This window comes from Anas platyrhynchos, chromosome 19 (genome assembly GCF_047663525.1).
Source record: "Anas platyrhynchos isolate ZD024472 breed Pekin duck chromosome 19, IASCAAS_PekinDuck_T2T, whole genome shotgun sequence".
NCBI classification, from domain to species: Eukaryota; Metazoa; Chordata; class Aves; order Anseriformes; family Anatidae; genus Anas; species Anas platyrhynchos.
Window position 1 is genome coordinate 1,970,419 of NC_092605.1, and position 21,282 is coordinate 1,991,700.

Below are 21,282 nucleotides of genomic sequence, written 5' to 3' on the forward strand. Positions count from 1 at the left end.
CTTTGTCCAACCTAAGAATGCTGAAATACAATATTGCGCACAGAATTTTATTGGAATAGAGAAAATTTTTCATTTGCAAGCCCTATTTACAAAAGAGAGCACAGTAAGTTGCAGGACTCAGAAATTCTCTATTTTCTCCCAAAGACGCAAATCACCTCCACTGTTATTCCCAGGAGAGAAGCTGCTGCTTGAGCAGCGTGCAGGAAGAAACAGATCTGAACCTGCCACGGAGGTTTCAGTAAGGGCAGAGCTGCGATGTGTGGCAGAGGATGTGTGTGTGTGTGCCTGGCAGCTGCTGATCCACGAACATTTGCAGACTTTACTCTCATTAAGATAATCACTTCAGACTGAAAAAAAAAATGTAACAGGAAAGAGGAGTGGAGAGACAGTTGTCACGTCGTGATGTATGTGAGATGAAAATCCTGCTGTACTTTATTTACATATATGCCTAGATCTTTTACAGCTGCAGGCATGCAGGTGTAACTTTAAAAGTTTACTTATGAGTGAATTCAAGGAAGAACATGGCAAAGATTTTAAAGGGGCTGTTCTGCACATTTCAAGTAATACTGATGACATACAAATGGCCTCATTCTATGCGGTCATATGCAGCATAAAATCCATCAGCTGGTTATTTTAAAGCACAGATTGTTCAATATATATAAAATATACGTGCACCTCAGAAACTTTTAAGATATGCATGGAAAATATATTACTTCATGAGTACCTAACAACTGTTCCATCAATGCACCTTCTTCTTAGGAAAACCTCAAGATATCACAGGAACATTCATACTTTTAGCAGTCTTTGATCAGGAGAAAAAAATCAAGAAGGAAGGTTATGTTCAGCAAGAGATCCATAAGCATTAGCAAAATAGATGATCCATAAATCTGTGACAAGTGGTGGGTGATAGCCACGTCTCTTCTGACATAAATTCAAGCCCAGCATCCATTACTGAAGGGTCTCCTAAACTATTTCTAACTCCTTTCCCCACCCCAAGCTATATTTTTCTCTTTTTTGCTCCGAAGCCACAAGCCTGGAGGGTTCTCAGTGTGAGCTGTGCTCATGTCAAAATCACTTCACACCCACAGGAAAAAATTTTAATACAAATTTGGCTTTAAAAACTTTACCTTGATTTAGTGAGAATATAAAATGGGCCCATAGTCAATGTGTTGTTTGTATGCATCGCAATGAATACTGTAACCTGAAGGGTATCTGCTACCACGGCAGCATAAGTACTAACACATTTCAAAAGCTCCCAAAGAAGCTCTTTATTCAAGGTAGAGTTTTTAAAATGAGCAGAGCAATGTTATCTAATAGAAGACATTCAAGATACACACAAATACACAAGCTTTACAGATAAATGCACTTCCAAGAAGTTTTTTTGCCTAAAGTGATGTTACCTCACTACAAAAGGATCTGCTGCATTTTATTGCCTTTCAGGAGGCAGAGAGCAGTGAGAAGGAAGCAGTTTAGGCTGGGACTCAGCACCAAAAAAAAAAAAAAAAAGCACTGGGGACAGGACTATTCACAATCATACAGTTCAGCATAAACTTCCAACTCACTTCTATTTCCAATTATTAAAGAAGCCAGTGGAGCTGCTCCTGTAATTTCAAATCCTCTAGCTTCCCTCTTGCCATCACTTTAAGGATGAAAAAAGGAAAAAGTGGAAAATAAAAAAGGAATGGAAAGGTAACCACAGATTTTATGGGCTGACAGCTGATGGCTAAGCTACCAGTCTGTTGGCTTTGAGCACAGGATCCATTACAGATACCTAAACTACATTTTATCCATAAACTACGTTTCAACAGCATTGTAGCTAGCAGCTCTGCAGGAAACAATGGGAGTTGGTTCATCCCCAGGGAAGCTGAGGAAAGATCTCCTGGAAAGCTGGCTGTGGCATAACCACTCGTGTACGTTACCTTCCGGCATAATCAGGCTTTAAGCTCGGGGAGACTTTGCCTCCTGATGCAATTGGGAAATCACGTCAGAAAGGAGATTAAAGTGCTGGTTCTCAGCCTCTTTTCTCTCCTGCCATTTTGGCTGAAGCAATCTCTCTGGATGACTTGATGTCATATAATATGCTCACCGACTGGCTTAAACAAATAAGCGGCTTTTGTGTACAATGGGACGTGTGTGTACAGACCTGCAAAACCACATCGATGGAAAAACAGCCAGCTATTCTTCAACCTTAAGTGAGTCCTTTCCTCGCAAAATCTCCGTAAAGCCCTTTCCAAGCATTTTTTAATTTCACTAAACTTTGCAGTCTAACCTTCTGCAATATCTCTATCTAGCAGCTAGGAAGACTGAGGGATGGGGAAATGAAATGTGCCACGTAAAGGTCCGGGTTGCTGTCTCGACCTGAGTGCTCCAGCTGAGATCTGCAGGTAATCCTCCTCCCGTGCACTTCCACAGATACAAAAACTTGCCAAACAGCAACTACAAAGTGCTTCTGGTTTTGGAGGAAAGGGTTATGACCGTGACCGAAAAACTTTCTGATTCTCTTGCTGTGCCAACTAGGAGATGGCTTAAAATATTCCTCTATCTCAGCAGCTGACAAATTTCCCCACAGATCTTCTACAGGATTTAGCTGCCTCACTTTTTCCAAAGCAATAAGAGCTGTGATTTTAAATATTGACACATTTGTATTTCTCTTAGAAAAATCTCCTTGTCCCTTTAAAGCCCTTGAGGGTTACCTTTAAGCAATGGGCACTCGTTCCACATAAAAAAGAGGGCAGTCTCCCTTTAAAAAGTAGCATTTTTGGAAAGACAGCATGCCTACTGCATTATCTCTTTTTGCTCGTGTCTGAGCTTTGATCTCATAGCTTTTCATCCTGGTGCTGGGAAAAGCGCCCTTTGGTGCATCCTGAGCCCCGTGTTTGCTTGGAGCACATTGTTCCTATCAAGCCACTGCAGGGCCATCTCTCAGCGAGCATCCTTGATCCCTCGAAGCCAGGGGCTCTCTGTAAGCCTGTCTGCTAACAGGACCTGTTAACGACAAACTCCTGGCACATGACACTACAGAGATATTTCACATTCCAGCCTTTGATGCCTCTTGGACCTCAGCTGAAAGACATGGTGTCTTCAGACACGGTGTAGAAGGGACTTTACAGGCAAGGCAGCAGACTGAAAAAAGCAACATGGTTGTTTAACAAATTAAAGGAGGGGAAGTCTTATCCCAGAACACTTGGAAAGAGCTGGAAATGACAGTCATTCTTTTAAAATTTGTTCCCTTCGGTTATGTTCTTGCTGGTCTGTCTCACCTTTGCAAAAGCATTGTTAGAAGAGAGATGGTAGGGTGGAAGACATGAGCCAGGCATTCACCATGTGTGTAGGTGTGCTACATTGCCTATACATCAGAAGGGATGTCACAGCCTTTATCTGTATTCAAGTACCTACTTCTTTAATAAATGCCTGCAGTACATTGCCTTGAGATGGAATTTACATCATTAAAGCTGAAAAACAATTAATAAACCTGCTCAACTGGATGACCTCTAACCATTCTTCCAGCACCATTTGCTATTATTTGTCAATAGCGTCTACATCATTTGAAATTATAATGCCTGTTTTTAACCTTACGGGTAGGAGTCATCCCGTGCTTTCAGTTAGCACCTGGGATTATTACCTACATATCTACTCACCCTTGTGAACCAGATAAGAAGAGTGAGTTGTCTCAACAAAAGAAACACCGTTAGAAATCTGCTGTCACTTGTTAAAACAAAAGAGCAAAATGAACAACTAATTAGTCTCATGACTTATTTTCTACCCCCACCCTACCCTATTTTAAATAAAACCTGATGATGCAAAGTATTCCTTGGCTTCTTGCTCTGTAACCAACCGGCTCTCTGTGGAAAGAGCTTCTTTTTTTATGGCTACGTATTAAAAGTAAACCAGCCCATGCCAGGTTTGGATAAAAGGCTATTTATTTTCAACCAATTTGATAGCTGCAGTTTTCGGTAATTGAATTTTCTGTGGTCAGAGAAGCAGTAATCTTAGAAACCAAATAAATATTTTTTAATAAAATGGAACACTGAGAAACCCTATAATAATGTCAAATATGTAGCCACTTATGGATGGATAAATATTTTAAGAAATTTACATCTCACCCAATGCTTTAGGCCTTAAGCTTCCCTGGAAATTTCAAACAACACTATTTTATTTTGAGGAGGGGGCATGGGGGAAATGGAGTGTATTTAGATAAAGAGCTAAATACTGATCTTTCAGTTTGAAGCAGGTTTTATTTCCAATATTTATGCGGTGGTTGCTGGTTTAATCAAGAAAATAAAAATTAAAAATCATCTCAAACTCTATCAATAGCATGTTGCATTTCATACGATGCAGGATGTACTGGACTCACCTATGCTTGCACAAAAATTACCAGCTTTGCTAGAAAGACCCTTAAAAAGCTGCAGAGTTACAGATTTATGTTACTGCCCTGTCCCCATAACAGAAAATCATGATGAAACTGTGAGAAAGTTTTTGCTGAAGACTCTTGACAGTGAGAATATGACATTTCAATGAACACTTGTTCACACTGGTTTCTTTAAACTGGGGAGGGCAAAAGGTGGTTTGACTCAAATCCTCTGGCAAGCTAAGGATGAACAAGGGAGGAAGAGAAAGAAACTAATGACAGCCTCACTTATGTCATTGATGTTCCCTCCATAAATTATACTTAGAGGGCATAAATCAGAGTGTTTCTCCTAGCTTTGGGGAGAATGTTTGTATCTGGAGAGGCTACAGATGAAGGTATTTATTTGCAAGAGTGCTTCAGTGCACGAGACAGCTTGTGCGGGAAGGTTACTCATGTTCTCAGTATGCTGGACCCTGCTATGGGGGTCCTAGGGGCTTTTGCCATCCCAAATCCTAACCAAGTTCTCTGTCACCACTAGCCAGCAACCACTTCATAAGATCCCTGATAACTCTGTCAAGCCCCTTTTCCAAACTTTTCTCCTTCTGCTGGAGGGTCTCTTGCTTTCAGGACACATCTAGTTTCAATAAAAGTGGGAAGTCATTACGGGAAGAGTTCCAGTGGTATGCAAAATAGAGATAACTGCAGAGATAGAAATTGCATTTCCTGAAAGATGAAGTTGTGTTTCAGCATTTGAACTTATTGTTCTCTTATGGTGACACCTGCTGGCAAATAACAGACTCCTATAACAACTTCTGGAAAAGGATCAATTACAAAATTAATAGGAATTAGTGAGTATAGGCCAGATTTTTTGTGACATGATACAAAGGACAGTGGAAAAAACTGAAGGTATTCAGCCAAAGTAAGAAGAGACAGAAGGAAGGGATGTCAAATTTTCAAATACATGAAATACTACTACAAAAGGGAATAATGTGATCTCCATATCCATGGGATAAGACATAATAAAGGATCAACGCATATACTACTGTGGCAGCAAAGATTTGGTAAGACCCTCATTTCACAAACCTGTGAATTCTCCTTCACAACAACAGGGAATTACTCTTGTGGCGTGCATGCTTGTCCAAACCTCATTGATCCATTATTCAATTAAACCAGTCCTAGTTCAAATATAACCACCACTTTTCAGTCTATGTCTTTTTTTTTTTTTTTTTTTATTTGAATGTCGATGAAAACCGAAACCCAGGTGGTTTTCAGCATGACACTCTGTGGAAATCAGGTATGAAATTACCTGTTTATTAATGATGTGTCAGGAGAATGACATGCTAACAGCCAACTCCAGCACTGGCAGCGCTAATGTAGAAATAACAGCCGTGCATTATGCACAATATGTATTCTACAGAACTATAACTTTGCATCCCTGGAGACACAACCGAAACCCACATGTTTTATCTCAAGATTTCAATCCCAGAGAGCCAGGATTCCAAAATGGAAGTTAAACATATGCTCGGTCACTATTTTGCCATATTGCTTCCTTGGGATTCACGTATGAGTGAACAATTGGCACCAGATGTGCAAAGACTTGGAATGTCACTAGTCAGTGCTCCAGGCACAGAAGAGCACTGATGGTGGGATGGAGTTTTGCAGGGACGTATCACACAGCTTAGCATTTCAGCAAGAATCACCATTAGCATCTGACCTGGCGGAGAAACGTAGAATCCTTGGGGTCATGTCTACGATTATTATTTCAGGATAAAAACTATGTGTTGTTTACACAAAGCAATGTCAACTACATTAGAAAGAATGGAATTAAGCCATAATTCACAGTAGTTGTCCAAATAAATCCTATTTGACATGAAGATTCTTCAAAGATCTACATTTTCCAGTGAGTTATCTCCTTTACAATAAAGTTAGTATTTTTTTCTCTTGCTTTGTTCTGGAAAAGTCTTGGGATAATGCATGGGTTTGTCAGCATGGAAACATTCGACTAAAACTCTTACTGAAGATCTATCATGTAAATCGCCACTGTGGGTTGTTCTACTGCTGCTGCCAAAGAGGAGGTTTTTTGTCATGTTTGGAGAGCTTCTCCTCCAAGTTTTACTCTTCACAAGTACCTTGTAACATACAATATTGAGAGCGGTTACTAACAGTTTTTCCAGGAGATGGGGTCTTTGTTATGTACACCTCATTTTACAATATCTGCCTTGTTCAATAAGGAAAGATGCCTCTTTGAGCAGATTTGCTGGTGCAGCTCTGGGGCATCGTGCAATATTTATAATCTGTTAATCTTATAGCTCTGAATGAAAGATGGAGGAGACCAAAACCAACCTTCATATAAATGCCATTGATTTGGGGTTCTAAGAGCACTGGATTTTGGCCAGCATTTTCCCTTGCCTCACTCTTTGCCTTTCAGAATATTTGTGGAAGTGAGTAACAGGATCATTTGGTATTCAGCCCTGGATATGAATTATAATCTTGGTATAAGCTATATAGAAATTTAAAAGGCAAATTTTTCACCTCAGAAACGCACTTTTCTTCAACCAGCCAGAAAAAAAACACAGTGCCAGATTCAGTCCATGGCTTGCAGGAAAGCAACCGAGCACACACACCCATGCACACACACATGGGAGGTTTAGCAGGCCCTACTTCAAAACCAGAACAAAACGACAAAGTATTCCACACTGAGCGAGAGGGACACTTTGGAAACAGTTCAGAAACCTGAGGGGGTTTACAAGATTGGCATAATCAGGTACATAAATTTACATAGTATCTGCATCAAAAATAAAAGCAGGCCACTTCTACGTTCGCCTGTAGTCTTATTTAATAAGGGCTATAATGCAATTAAATGACTAAATAACATTTAACATTTTCTCTGAGCCATTTCCTGGAATGATTTATTTCTGCCCCTTCAAAGCTGGGAGTACAAGACTGAAGCAGAGGGATTTGGCAGGACCTATTTCATCCATCCTCAGCAGGCAGCGTAGCGGGAAGCTACCCTAACCTGAGGGATATATACATACTGAGTGGGTTGTATTAAGGCACACATTTCTGTTTATTGTATTTGATGAACTAATAATCAGAAATGACCTACAGAAACACCATAACCCTGCTCGATTTAGCTGCCTTAATATTCCTGGGCATACCACATCTCAGTCTGAATGGGTTCTTGTGCTGACCTCGCCAGCTCCTATTTGGGTGCTGAAGGCCTAAACCAGTCTGGGTTGTAGGGTCCCAAGAGGTCAAAGCTCAGAAGGGGAGGATTGGTTATGCTACAGAGCTGGAGACATCAGTCTTCTCTGCTAGGTTCTCCATCCTCTCATTTCATACCTCTCCTTTCCTTATATCTTAACTTCATCTTATTTCATCATTGCTAGTCTAAGATCTCAAGAACTGCCATGTATTTCCTTTGCAGCTTTTTTGTAATGAAAATTTGAATGTCCCTTCCTGATCTAGACAGAAAAGACTGAAGCCATTACCTCTCTTTGAGCTCTGCTCTGAGGTCCTTCTCTATTCTTCGCCCCCATGTGTCCATCAGCACAGACACCTCCAAAAACACCTATAAAATGTGGTCTTTCCTCCTTCACCCAGTAGCCTTGTGTAACAAATAATTCCTTGAGTTTCAGGCAGCCTGAACATAGGGTGGAGTTAATGCAGTGCTGCTATGCTCAGACACTAGCATACTCTATCACCCTGTATTAAATTTGCAATTGATCCTACAAGCACCAGCTTCTTTCAGCTTGCACATGAGCTCAATGCCCAGACATGCATGATACAGGATTAGTAAGAGTTTTTCATTATGTTCTCTGAACAGAAATGGTCACGGTTTGTGGAGGTCCCTCTTGAGGAAAACTTTCCTGCCTCCCCCAAGTGTGCTCTGAATTCAATTCCGTGGGAAACAAACCATAATGCCCCTCGGAAGCACACAAAGAAGGGATTTTAGGTCAATGCTTAGCTGGATGTGTTGCTAACCAGGTACACATTTTTCCCTCATGTGGATACACGACATGATCAAACCATTATGCACAGGGACATTATGTACCAATTTAATTTGTCTAATGTTTTCCTATATGTAACTTCTTCCCTTTCGAGGCCATAGTTACTGCAGAAGCATCTCTTGGCTGTACGCTGAGTTGTGCATGAACAACGACGCTTGCTCATACAATTATTACCCTTTTTGTTCATGGAAAATAGGATGAGTTGAATGCTTCTTATTTTTTTAATTAGTGTGTACAACTTTGAAGTAGTTTACCTGCCCGACTACAGAAACTGCTGGGCCTTGGCCAATTAATCCCATGGATGAAAACAGTCCTCCAGCAAACTTTTTTGCCACTTTCTCTTGCTGAGCTTTCTGCCCCTCTCCCTAATAACAATAGCATCTATTCCTCAGAGGGAGGAGGTGGATAAAACCAGAAAAGCCAGCACCCAACTAATTTTAGCCAGTATGAAAGGAGACTCCATGCCAGAGGAACATGTGGCATTTTTAGTTCACCTTAAACTTTCCCCTTGGCATTTCAAGCCCTATTAATAAACAAAACAAACTGCTTTCAGAAAACAGATGAGTAAACATCTTTGATGTCTGTACTCTATTACTGATTCACCTTCCTTCCTTTCACCCACCACCCCGGGCCTCCGGTCTATGACTCTGAATATTTTTACCATTAAGGCAACAGCACTGGGACATGTTGTGGTAAATATCCAAAAACAAAACATGTGGCAAGGTCAAATAGCGTTTCCTCAGCAGCACGGGACCTCACCGTTCACTCTCTCCTCGGAACAAAACCCCCTGTATCGTAGTGCTGAGGAAAAGAGCAGGGGAGAGGGAGAGCCAGGCTGGCACCAGAAATATAATTTAGTGTGTAGGTATTTGATGTGATAAAAAACCTACCTTAATTTAAAAAAAATATATCTACGTATGTATATATGTATATATATATAATAGGTTTTTGACAAGGTTGTAATTCATTGAGAGGGGCCAGGCCTACAGTTTGGGTTTGACATGTCACTCCAACCTAAACCATGACTGGTTTTACGTGATCCCCTAAGAGGGTAGCATGTTGCAGCTGGCAAAAAAATAAACAAACCTGAGCCCTGTGCTAACAGATCTTTTTTTTCTTCTTCTTCTTTTTGATTTATGCCACGAGCAAAGGCAAAAAAACAGTGACATACTTGTGAGTCACGGTTTCATTTGGCCCCTCCATGCTTGCAGCGACAGCGTCCTGCTGAAGGGACGGACAGTGCAGAATATATTTTGGGGAGGCCTGCAACAGGCAGGATGGGGAAGCAGAGGAAAGGGAGATGAGGTTTTATTTTGTGACAGCACCTCACATGCACACACGCTTTTTTTTTTTTGACACTTCCCAGGGAAATCTGACAAGCTGCTGAGGAGAACCTGGCACGATTCCTGTGCAGTGGTCAAGCAGCATTTGTGGGTATCCTTCATTAAAATCAGGGGTTTGTTTCAAAACTTCTCCCTTGGTCTGAAGAATCAGAATATTAAAGTCTTTCCTCTATAAGATGGTATTTTCTGCTCTTGGCTACCTGAGAGGGCTCTTTTCAGTTACTGTCTTCAGAAACAAACAGATTTAGACCTTTCTCCATCTTCACTCGGTGCTGCAAAGGTGGCCTTAAGAGAACACGGTCAGCTAAAAGCAGAGTCTGGGGAGCCTGGAAACTCCTGGCCCTGCAGGACACTGCTTCAGACAGATTGTTAAGAATATGAAAAGGACGGTATTTCTGAAAATGATAATTAGCCTTAATTTTGTAGTCTTCCTAATTTGCAGATGCTATTTTTTTATGCATGTATTTTTTTTTATTTGCTCCTGTTTAGCTCTCCTACTTCTCTTCTGTTTTGAGCTGTGTAAGGAGGCTCCATTTAGAGGGGAAAAAAATTAAAAGAGTAAGAAAGGTCCAAGTCCTTAAGGGCTAAGAGCACAAGTATCCGAAATTCTCTAAGCCTTAGCAAAGACCAGAACAGGCACTGTTTCCAAAACATCGGCCAAGAAGCGTGGCCCACTTGAACTCAATTAATAGATTAAATATCTATATATGCCTCCCAGACATATTTTGTGCTAGCATGACTGAATACACTGCAGAGAGGGTAGGGAGAAAATACTAAATCAAGTCAAATGCACCTCTCCCAACCAAAGCAAGCTGCCTGCCCAGTCTGTGTGCAGCCCATACACGGACCCCTCTGCCCCTGCTCCCAGGACATCCGCTGGGGCTCTCCCTTTTATAACTGGTCCATGGGAACTTACTTAATTCCCTGCCACTGACCCTGCCCCGTCTCTGCACAAATCCCTGCACTGCAGGCACAGCTCTGTGGTTTCTCCTATTGTTCTCAGTTTGTTTTTCTTTCCAGCAGAAGCATAAAGCTCCAGTGTTGGATTTGCAAGTATAGATGACAAATACAGAGCATCAGACTAGCATGGTACTTTTCACCTTGGACATGTTAAATGTTTTAGCTGGATGCCTATGGAAGATTCTAGCAAATGCAATTAAACAGGGAATTAGATAGTGGAGATGGCCCCCAAATGCTACAATGAGCATCCCCACCCTTTTTCAGGCATCAGAAAAAATGAGGAGGAAAGGAGAGGGTGAGATGTTGAAAAGTAACTTCCATAAATCCCTCTGCACACCAAGTTACTTGTTTACTACTATGAGAATTTTAACATCCAAATCTCTGCTTCCAGGATCCAGAAACTCAGCCCTAGAAGCACATGGGAGCATTACATGCTCTGGTCCATAAAGTTAAACACATGCTTACAAGCTCCAGGTCTGAAATCTGGTATCATGCTGTATCCTTCCTAAAGCAGAACCCCAAATAAATAACTGGGCTGAAAATTTTCCACAACAACATTCAAATACAAATGTCTGTGGCACAACAAAGAAAAAGTATGTTGGTGTTACAGTTTTCACAGTGAAAGATAGAAATTAGTCAATAGCCTTCGGAGCCTTAAGTGGGAGGATTTTCTTTTTACAGTTTATTGCCATACCAACACAGTACAACCCTGCACATAAGTTTTTAAAATTTTTTCCCCCTAGCACTTTTGTCCTTCCTGCAGACATAAGCACTGATTTACAGAACAGCAGCAGCAGCTTGGGTGCATGTGCCTAAGCTTTATATAATATAAGTCCAATATAACAGTGTGTCAAATGTTTGCTTTGGCGATCCCAATTCTTCAAATCCCCTTTTTACACTAATATTTAAAATGGGAAAAGGCTTTAAAAGAATGGGTGCGAATTACAGGTTCAAAGGTTTTATTAGACTTCCAGCTGAGCATTGCTTATGCTAAGAATGGGGATTTGAAAAAAAAAAAAAAAAAGTGTTTAGGCAGTTTATTGGGGTTTATTTTCTCTAAGAAGCTGCAACTGCAATCCTATGGGAGTGGGACAAACAGCAGGAGGGGTGGGAGAAACAAATTATCTTTTTCCTCATGTAAATCCTGTAACTGTGCTTACTTACAGATCATAAAGACTGTTCTCTAAAGTATCCCAATTATGAAAGCTAAGGAAAATTCAGATCAGCAGAAATGAGATGGACTTCCCAACAGTAACAGCCGCCACTAAAAATACTCCATTTTTAAAATAAAATATTTAGGAAATTCTGGCCAAACATTTGTTGAAAACTCACAGTTTATAAAATTTCACCCAGCTCAGCTGTTAAACTCAGGGAGATGGGAGGACAAAGTCTATGCATGTAGATGGCTAAAGAGGCAGAATTAGCCTGCCTGGATTTTGAGCTATTCACACAAGCACGTTTTGCAGTGTTACTGTGACACTTTCCCTGAATTCAGTTACCTTATCTTGTTAAAGGGTTTAGCAGCTCAGGAAGAGCTCTGTGCTTGTGCAGCGGTGTTGGCTCTCCTCAAGCTGCTGTGAAGCACAGGCAGGGCATAATGTGCTCCTACCTGTCTCTGTGTGGTACAGAGAGCAGCATATATGGTCTAGTACACTAGAAGCACTATCTGGCTCTCATTACCTTACCAGTTCTTTTCCAAACCCATGGGATTCAGCACACACAATACAAATCCATCTCACTGCTACTGAACTCAGATCTGAGCTTCTGCCTCGTTTTCCCTGGACAGTCAAGTCAGAGCAAAGAGAAAACACACAGCCAAGCTCTCCTGCAGAAGTACAGGCAGAAATGCTACTATTTGTGGGGTGGGGGAATAAAAAGACCCATTATCTCCCCTAGCACGGAGCTTTGCTGTGCTTTGGACACAGGCACAGTTAAGTGTATCAAATAGCTTTTCATCTGGAGTCTAAGTCTGGAAGCGCCAAAAGGAATTGCAGTGCTGTAATCATCCATCCTCACGTGCCAAGAAGCTTTCATTCCTCAATCCATGCCAAAGAAGCCCTCTTTGGTGGATAATAACGACCTGGAGATCGTGGACTTTAAAACTTTCAGTAAAGAAAGTGAGTTAATCAAGGGGAAAAAAGGAGGTTAACACAGTCATGTTTCACTACAGGATTATAGTGTCAAACCACAGGAAGCTGTCTCTGGTGGTTTGCTGATCTCTGTGGTCTGACTGACTGAAATTATTACACACAGTAACTTCATTGCTGGCAGTATTATCATGTGTCTTTCTCCCTACCTGTAACCCTAAGGACTAGTCTTAGGCCCTGATCCTGCAGTGTCTGGAACAGCTCTAACCCTGCTACCAGTGGAGTCAATAGTGAAATTTCCTTTTACTCAGTGATGGAGAATCAGTCTCCACACCAAGGGATTAGCACTGCTGGTTTCACTGGAGTTACACAGTGAATTGAGTGCTGCATGCTTGCAATGACCAGACCTTAGTTTAGTTACCATTACTTTTTGCTCTAGGATGCAGGTTAGTATGGATAATGAAATAGGTTATCTGGTACAAATGAGCCAAAAAAAAAGAAAAGATTTCAGTTTGTGGAAAACCAAAATCTACTACATTGTTCAAATACTAAATAGCAGACTTCTTTAATAATCCCCAGCTTTACCACAGCACTTTTCAATGCTGATTCTTTACAAAGGAGTTCATTCCCATTAATCCATTTTGCAGATAGTGAAACCAAGCCACATGAAAGAGGTACAAAGATCACAGTCAGCAGAAACAGGGCACACTGAGCTAGTCAATGAAGGAAGAAGACAACTTGAAGAGAAAATTACACATATTCTTAAAATTCAACAAACACTTCTTAATTATTTAAGGCACTGTTTTCTTAACGAGGATTAGAAATGATATTCCAAATACATGACTTTCACATGATGATACCTTTTGAAATGAAGGGTTTCTGTTGCTGCTAAAGTAGGACTTTCAAGTATTTTGTCTATCATTTTTAAAAGAGGGAAAAAAAAAAACAAGCCTGAAAGAACAAAGACGACACTTCAAAGCTTTCAGCGGAGAAGGAAGTGCCTTCTAGCAAAAATCATACACTTTTGTCAATGAAACCTTTGTCAGACAGTTCCTCTCCTGTCTTGGCCGCTGTATGGTTAAAGATATAAAAGCAACTGAAGACAGAAGAGAAAGAGAATCCCTGAGAGAAGGAAAAAAGTCATGTCCCAGCGAAGTACTCTCTTTGCCCTCGGTGTTTACCTGACATACTGTTATTGATAGCTCTTTTTCCAACTCCCCTGACTAAGGGAGCACATATACCTTCTATCGCATTGAAGTTGATTTAAACCACCCTCACAATTTGTGAGGCTGTTTTTCACTTACATACGGAAGTTCTTGAGAGGATTTTGAAGCAATACAGTCTGGTAGTTAGAACCAAGGCCATTCTAAAAATAATTGCATTTCCTCAGGCCATCCATAATTTTTCATTCCTAAAAATACCAGGAAACTCTGCAGATCTGGTAGGGAGAAGCTAGCTAAATTCTGTGGGCTTTGAGTCACTTCAAAGCATTGGTGTGAGTTCATTCCCTTTTGACTCCCAGGTTCTCAAGACTTACCACGGACAACTGAGATTTCTCTTCCCAGCCATTTGAAGGGCCATGTGGATTTTTCTGGGAAAAAACTCTCAATTTTCTCAGGTACTAAGACGATTTTGGGACCTCTATGTTATAGCATTTATTAAAAATATGTTATCAAATAGAATAAAGTCCTTCTCTGCAGTTGTCCTGTACCACTTACTATACAACAAGAGTTTACATACCTCTCTTTAGTGCTCTTTTTCAGAAGTAAGATGTGAAGAACCAGCCAATTAGTCACATTGGCAGTGGTTACCTTTTCCTGGAGTAATGCAGCAACACATTACTTAAGATTTGGTTGGCTCTGACATTATTCAGTTAAGTTTCTTCTGATAGCTATTATCCCTAACAAGTTTCCCTTCAATAACAAGTTGCTTTTGACCTCAACACACCTGGAGACTTCACCCTTACATTTCACCTCTGACCTAGCCCAATATAGTTGACATTTTGCAATTATCAGCAATTTGTTAGCTTTATTTTTGTTAGCACCCAATTATGCAAATAATAGACCTATAATAGAACTGCTCCTATTGGGCTGCAAATCTGTGGAGAAGTGTTTCATGCATGAATGACTGTGGTAGCCTGGCTCTACTTTGTTGGAGCAGAAAAATGAGAAATCAGAGAAAATTTATCCCATGGATTCTTTGTTGGGGTGGTAGAGACTTCATGCTTTTTCATTAACACTTGTGAGAACCTACAGTTTAGATGAAGCCTCATTTTATGAGCAAGGACTTAATATTTAGCTTTTCCATACTCACATGCTTACTACCTCAGCTATACACCCTTAACATTTCTTCAGTAAAATTGGAGTGCCAAGATCTGAGATACAATCAAATGACAACAAATAAAACATTTTCTAAAACCAAAGAGAATTAACTTGATTTGGAGCGTGTTGAACACATGGAAGATGAAATCCCAAATTTCTTAATGTAGACACTGAGCTGTCACAGGGGATTGGAAGATTCAAAGCAGAGCTGTACCCTGGACAAGTTTACACTGGCTCTTGTTAATCTTGAATACACTGTTTTGTCTTTACACTATAGGCTCTTTGCAGCTTACTATACTGAAAATAGACCAGATGATCCTGTCACCTCCTGCCCTCTATATATCAAAAGGGTTTTTAACCCACAGCATTTCACAAGCACCTGCAATGTATATAATAAACACTTAAAACCAGTACACTGGGCTCCATTTCCCTACCTTTTCTTCACCAACAGCAGCAGTCAGCTCTATTTGATGTGTCAACTTCACCATCCTCCCGACAGCAAACAAGTCCTTTCCCAGTTTTCTGACCTCATCCACTTCCCCGTCAAAAGATTAAGGCACATTTTCAAATGCTTGGGGCTATTTTTAGACTGCACTAGAGACATGTGGGGAGGAAAGTAGCTGGTGTACTTTCTTCATAATTTAATAATCTCAGTGTCTAGAAAAACCACTCTGGTTTGAATGTCACTTCACATAATTACCTTGGGTACGGCTGGATTAGCTGCATCAGTCTGAGATGTCATTGTCCAAATCGCATCCCGCTGGAAAGGGACTTGGTGACTCTTGTGGCTGAGAATGTGCAGCCACAGGATGCAGGACGTGGGCTCTTATCTTTGCCATTGGGAGACGCTCTCTTTCAAGTGTCCCCAAAACAGAAACAGAAGCACTGGAATAAGAAAAAATGCAATTGCTCTGTTGAAATCTGACGAGGCCAAGAGTATTGTGCTGTGGGCTGAGACCCTGAGTAAGCTCTGAACAGGGTGGAAGTTCCTCTGTGGTGCCTGGACCCAAATTTACATGGCAAGGTGTCTGCTGAAGAGCAAACTGAGACCCAGCTCCACTGCAGACCTGTCTCTACCCAGTCCAGACAGCTAGCTGACCCAATCTTCACTAAAATGAAGTATTCTTTACTATGTCCCACTGCAAGGGATTCTGGAACAAAATAGTCCCTGAAGCCACATAGGTTATGCCCAAAAGACAAAATTCAATATAGATGTCACAGGCATACAGCACCAAAGACCATAAACAGTCCTTTTTAGAGCATTTTATTACTGCCTTTTTCATATTTGGATAGCAGAGGAAAGGCAAAGGAGTATCAGATAGCCAGGACTTAGCATCTGAATGTTGCAGGTATAAAAAGCCATGCACATACCTTGTCTGCTCTGTGCACAAGAACAGCCCTTGCAAATCCTTTATCAGAGCTTTTTTTTTCCCCCCACAATACTGCCAAGTCCCTGTGCAAATGGCTAAGCCACAAGTGCATTGTGCTGTTGTGATAACAGTGCAAATAAGTAAATATACATGCCTGTCTCTGTCACTGTATTTTCTATTGAAAAATAGGGTCCATAATATGGTGGCATACAGACCTGATGCCACCCTCCTCCCTCCTCTCCAGGAACTCAGTAAGAACCTATATTTTTATCAGGTTCCATGTGAAAGTGCAACACTAGTTACCAGGCAGTGAGGGATAGGAAGATAATAACAATTTTTACAGAGAAAATCCTAGCTAAAAAAAAAATAAATCACAGAAAATTAAAGTAGCATAATAAAGGCATCTTTTTTTTTTTTTTTCTTTTACAGAAAGAAACCAGATTAAAATACAAAGTCAGAAGAAGGCAATTCATGATTACCCCTCCTAGGATCACCCTTGCTGTTCTGCCCACTTTGCCAAACATTAAGTTTGCTTCCAGCCATGCTTGGCATCTCTGCATCAACGAATATGTACATTTGAATGCATAATGGTTATTGCATGTCACGCTTACAGGCATTTGGCCTAAGTAGCAGTCTCTTTTCCAATCTATAAGTACATGAAACAGAAGACTAAGAAAAATCTGAGACATTTTGGAAGCTGATGATGTCTTGAATGAGCTTCTGGAATAAAACTGGAGCCCCTCCCCACCCAGAGCAGTATTTTTAGGAAGTCGATTGAGAAATGTTTTCCTTGCTCCATTTCCATGTTTACTGGGATACAGCATTGTTACACTGGATTGCATCAGAAAACATGGAAACAGCTCTACAAATTGATCCGACCACAAGGTCTCCGGGGAATTTGCTCCTTGTCTCCAAGGAGTTTACTCAGCATAAACAGTTTCAAATAAATACAAGGCAGGCCTGAGAGAGTGTTTCTCAACTAGGCGTCATAAACACAAGAATATACACGCATCTGTCAGGTAACTTTGGATGGATTTTATGATGGCAAAATTCTCTAAAGGCACTGACTATAGAAATTATAGAATAATTTTCCTACCTTCCAAACTTGCTGAGGGTGCGCTCCATTCCTTCATCCAAGTCATCAATAAGGATATTACAGAGGGTGACCCCTGGTGAACAGCACTGGGGGCTGGCAGCCAGCTGGATTTCACTCCGTTCACCACCTCTGTGACAAAGGACTTGCTGAAATCCAGGTAGACACCATCAACAGGCCTTCCCTCATCCCCCAGGTGGGCCACACAGTCATAGAAGGAGATGATGTTGGTCAGGCAGCCTTTTATGAACCCATGCTGACCGGGTGAGACCCCCCCAGCTGTCCCGCATATGCTGTGTGATCACGACCACCTGTTCCATCACCATTCCTGGCACCAAGGTCAGGCTGACAGGCCTGTAGTTCCCCGGGTCCTCTTTATGACCCTTCATCTAGATGGGTGCCATATCAGCAAGTCTCCCATCACCTGGGACCTCTCCAGATGACCATGACCGCTGATAGATGATGGAAAGAAGCCCAGCAAACACATCCGAGGATAAGTGTTCTGGCTGGTAAAGCCAAAAGCAAAGATGTCACAAGCCCCAGCCTTTTCCTTATCCTCAGTAGTCATGTTCCCCACTGCGTTCTGGAAAGGATGGAGATTCTTCTCCTCCCTCCTCTTGTCATTAATATATTTATATAATATATCTTCAACCATAGTGGTCAGGTTGAGCTCGTGTTGGGCTTTGGCCTTCCTAATTTTTTCTCTGCATATGCTGGCAACTTCCTTGTTCTCTCCCCGAGTTGCCTGCCCCTTCTTCCCCCATATATAAACTCTCTTTTTCTCCCAGACACTCAGCAGAAGTTCCCAGTTCAGACACATTGGTACCTTCTTCCACACCAGCTCATCTTACAGCACACAGTAAAGAATCACAGGTAGTTGATTAACATGATAATGAGAAATAAATTTCTAGTTTGAAATTTGGAACTCTTCAATAGAAATTCCAAAAATGTGCACGCATTGATTTTCAGAAATATGATTTGCCTTTTTATGTAATCAATTAGAAACCAATTCAGCTTCCTGGGGAAATGGTTGTCTTAGTCAAAAGATCATTTTTGTAATACAGGAAAACTGTTCCCAGGCACAGCATATCCCCTAATTCCTACCCAACCCTTTCTGTCTTGTATCTTGTCTTCCCTGCAGGTTTTAATTCCTTAGTACAAGAGCTGGCTGAAAATGTAATTTTCTTTCCAGAAAAAAATAAATATTGCTTTCATTATGAAATAATGATATAGATTAAACTGACAGGGACAAAAATGAAAGTTAAATGGCAACAACAAACCCAATATAAACAGATTTGTGTGGAGGGATTTCCAAGCACTGTTAAGTTTTTCTTTTTCTTTTTCCTTTTCTTTTTTTTTTTCTTTTTCTTTTCTTTTTTTTTCCTTTTTTTTTCTTGTTCTTTTTCTTTTCTTTTTTTTTCTTGTTCTTTTTCTTTTTTTTTTTTTCTTTTTCTTTTTCTTATCTTTCCTTTTTTTTTTTTTTAATGTTAAGGATTTATTTGATTTCAGTTTTTATCTTCAATAAAGAAAAAAATAAAAACACAAAACATTATGAGGCTCCAAGGTGAGCAGCCAGGAAGCTGTCATTTTGATTTTCCCACTGGCAAACTGGTGCTTTTTTTTTTTTTTTTTTTTTTTTTTTCTGGCAAAATTGTAGCCTTCTCCGGGAGAAATTTTGATTTTGCAAAGAGGCATTTTCTATCAGAAAATCATTCCGATGGAAAATTGCCCAGCAGACCTGTTCAGTGCACGTGGTAGGCTGAAATAAGCAGCCCCAGGTTTTCAGGCAGGCTTGCTGTAGGACTGCTTTTGCCATTACGGTGACTGACCAGACTTCTCCATCATACTCAAGTAAACCTGAGAACCAAGAGGCTTAGTAATAGAAGTTCATTGCCTAATAGAAGAGGAAATTTGGTCTTCATTCTGCAGTCCATTAGATTTAAAACTGCAAAAAAAAGTGCTTCATTCAGAGCTAGGCTGGACCACACAGTAACGAGCAGGGTAACAGCACCTGCTTGTTACTGCTTTGTAACTGAGGCCCCGAATCCACTCAACTCAACTGCTTGGAACTGAGTAAATGTTCTTATCAGCACCCTCCCCGCTGGCAGCCTGAGATCAAGTGTCAGGGCCCAGGCTCTGCGGGTGCGAGGAGCCCCAAGGAGCCCCGCTGGAAGTGGCTGGCTGATCCCATGGCAGCCAAGCCCGTTCCCAGTTTCCCCATGAGAACGACGTCTGAGCAGGCACAGCCTTTGGCAGCGGGTTTTGATTGTTCCTAGAGGCTGGCACACAGGGATAATTAGAGAATATTCTGCGCGTATAAAAAGAACTTGTTCCCTCCACCCTGTACGTGGCAGGCTGTCTGCAGAGACACCGAGATTAACTTTTGCACCTGAATTAAAACTGTTTGGCTACTCCCTTTCCCTCCCCCTAGCTCCCCTCCACCCCTTCTGCTGTCCTTACTTTAATCTACAAACCAGTAATGGGTCTGCAGGCGTCCTGCCAGGGTACAGCTCGCATTCACCTGGCAAATGCCAGGATCCTTCTCCTGGCTCCAGTCGTGAACCACGACTAAAACAAGGAGCCAGGAGGTCAGTTTTGAGCCAAGGCATCCGCCCAGTGTGTTCAGACTTTATAGGAACAAAATTTATGGGAACTAAAGACTTCCATCACTCTCTTGCTCTTTCTCTTGCTCCGGAAGACGTTTTCATCGCCCTTGATATCAGAGAGGAAATGTTTTAAAAGACTGAAATTACAAATATTGATAGTCTTACTATTTTTGCTAAATAAATAAAATAGCAATTGCATGGGAAAATAGACCGAGGCTACGTGCATTTTAATGCATTAATGACAATTTTGACTTCTGGTCTAAAAGCTCAGTGAGAAGTGCTAAGAGGGACTTCAAAACACAGACGCTCCGGGGCTCTCAAATAAAGCAACAAGCCATCCATCAATTCATTCCCCTTAATTGTCTTTCCTGCAATGAACCAATCACATTTTAATTGTCCACTTTGCACGTTTCACTGAGAAACCAGGTAGTTGTTAGTCACATACTAAGTGCTTCTTCAAATCCAACATAAACCCACCAGCAAGCACTCCCAGCAGCTCGTGTGGGAGGAATACTTTTTCTCAGCCGTCTGTGCAGTTATAAATTTAATCCTCTGCTGGAGCCAACAGTGCTGTCAGCACTGCCTGTCAGCCACAGCTCCCCCTCCAAACTGGCTCCTTCCATCCAGTGGTCCACCACGGGTCTGTACTCTGGCTTTGTGTCTTGTGATCTTAGCGCTGGCATTTGTCAGTCTCCCTTTCTCCTTTCTTCCCCAGTCAATCCCCCAAATTACAATTTTGGTATTATTCTAGAGTGAAGGAGGGAAGAAAGCCTTGAACACACCTCAGCGACCTGGTGTGCTCTACCATGGGAATTCATCCCACTGACTGACCCAGGAACAGCTACAAAAGCTGTCCCTTCCCTTCCCTTCCCTTCCCTTCCCTTCCCTTCCCTTCCCTTCCCTTCCCTTCCCTTCCCTTCCCTTCCCTTCCCTTCCCTTCCCTTCCCTTCCCTTCCCTTCCCTTCCCTTCCCTTCCCTTCCCTTCCCTTCCCTTCCCTTCCCTTCCCTTCCCTTCCCTTCCCTTCCCTTCCCTTCCCTTCCCTTCCCTTCCCTTCCCTTCCCTTCCCTTCCCTTCCCTTCCCTTCCCTTCCCTTCCCTTCTCTCTTTTTTTCTTTTTTTATTCTTTTTTTTTTCTTTTCCTTTT

At 41.4% G+C, this 21,282-nt stretch overlaps 1 long non-coding RNA gene across 1 annotated transcript in view; it reads right to left on the reverse strand.

Annotated features, from left to right (window-relative positions):
• The window catches only part of LOC119713202 (uncharacterized), a 38,808-nt gene extending 19,900 nt beyond the window's left edge, over positions 1 to 18,908 (reverse strand). The window contains exons 1-2 of the long non-coding RNA XR_005260137.2: positions 17,536 to 18,908; positions 15,770 to 15,954 (exon numbers count right to left, since the gene is read on the reverse strand). This is a non-coding gene — a long non-coding RNA (uncharacterized lncRNA). The remainder of the gene's footprint in view (positions 1 to 15,769; positions 15,955 to 17,535) is intronic.
• Positions 18,909 to 21,282: the final 2,374 nt, after the last annotated feature.